This window comes from Priapulus caudatus, unplaced genomic scaffold (genome assembly GCF_000485595.1).
Source record: "Priapulus caudatus unplaced genomic scaffold, Priapulus_caudatus-5.0.1 Scaffold538, whole genome shotgun sequence".
Lineage (NCBI taxonomy): Eukaryota > Metazoa > Priapulida > Priapulimorpha > Priapulimorphida > Priapulidae > Priapulus > Priapulus caudatus.
In genome coordinates, this window is record NW_014577599.1 from 173,357 (window position 1) to 175,102 (window position 1,746).

The 1,746-nt window shown below is 48.3% G+C and overlaps 1 protein-coding gene across 3 annotated transcripts in view; it reads left to right on the forward strand.

The window, feature by feature from the left end:
• The window catches only part of LOC106811431 (cleavage and polyadenylation specificity factor subunit 1-like), a gene marked incomplete at its 3' end in the record, with an annotated part of 30,656 nt that overhangs the window by 28,361 nt on the left and 549 nt on the right, over window positions 1-1,746 (forward strand).

A 1,746-nucleotide genomic window follows, 5' to 3' on the forward strand; every position in this document is an offset into this window, starting at 1 on the left:
CATAAAAAAATATGCGTAGCAAATGGCTGAAAATACATCGCGAATTGCGATGCGATACCGGGAAAATTATTCCCTGTACTACGTATGATGGGAGCTTCCATCTTTAATCTGAAGACACTTAAACGTACGCGCCATCTCGTGGCAACTTTCATAACGATCCCAATTTCCCAACGAACATTCTTTTGAGAAGGTTCCTGATACCATCCCTGTGCATTCCACTGTTTCGGCGTGTATGTGAACACATTTGGGACTAACAGGGTTTACTAGAATCCCACCACTCCACCACAGAGTCACCGCAGTAGACGTTAGATGAGCGCTGTCGCTCTGCGGCACTTGTTTTATTCAGTTTATACACGCGTTTGTATATTCGTGGGGTGCGTGTACATACGCGTATGTGTACGCATTTGTGAGTGTGAGTGGGGTCAAGGCGTCAACTATCTCCGTCAAATAAGTGGGAGTGCAGCCCGTATTGCTAACCCTAGCTGGTCTCTTGCTCAAATATCTTTGTTTCTATTTTAGACCTGTATCGGTTGTAGCAATTATTCAGTTTTAAGCTAAAATCAACATATTAATTAGCGTTGTGGAACTTGAACGTTACTCCTCAAAAACTATAGCGAGAAGGTCAAAAGTGCGAGTCGTCCTTTCCAGCCAACTCACATCAAAGGATAAATGAGAAAGAGACGGAGATCATCTTTGGATTACCCGGTGAACCAGCCAGAAAAATAATGGCGACTAGACATACGAACCGCGGCTATTGCGGCAGATAAGGTCACTTCACAAACACACACCGATCAATGCAATGCTAACTATAAGTCACCACCCTGCTCTCAGCAAGCCCATCGTTGGTGGCGCACATTTTGCTCGTTTTACGTTACTTGAGAGAGAAATACAAAGATTGAGAAGGCGTCACCTTCTGCACAACACAATTCAACCAAGTAGTCTCGACTTGCATATAACTGCCACACGCAATGTATGTATCCCGTACAGACTGCAAAATTTGATATGGTATTAAACTAGCGCGCGCCAGGCTCGGGCCTGCCACGCGCCAAATCGTAGCGTACAGACTGCATATTTGATCCTACATTAAATGAGTCAGCAGTTCTCCGCTCAGCTTGCCACGTCACCCCGCAGACAGCGAGGTACAGCGAGCATACAATTACGTGACCTAATGAGGCTATGCGCATGCGTATTGCGATTTAGCACCGGGTCTGGCCTGCTTGATGCTGACAGACACAGCTTGGTGCGGATAACTTATCGCGGGCCTGGCCCTCCTTCATTTGCGGGGCCAAATTGGAGCAGGCCAGCGCGTATTTGGAGCGGGATAGCGTGTACACACTGCACAAATTTGGCGCAGGCCTGGCGCGTGCTAGTTTAATACCATATCAAATTCGTAGTCTGTATGGGGTATTAAATAGCGATCCCCCCCCCCATAATCCCATTGCAAAAAGTAGACATACTAACCTGCCGATGTATAACATTAGACTGATTCTTCTTTTCACTTTTACTAAGATAAAGATGATACCGGTGTTGATGTTGGTGGTGGTGATGGCGACAGCGCTGGTGGTGGTGATGGCGGCAACACTGGTGGTGGTGGTAGCGGCAACACTGGTGGTGGTGGTAGCGGCAACACTGGTGGTGGTGGTAGCGGCAACACTGGTGGTGGTGGTAGCGGCAACACTGGCCGTGGTAGCTGCAGTGGTGGTGGTCGTTACGGCGGCAGTGGTGGTGGTGGTCGTTACGGCGGCA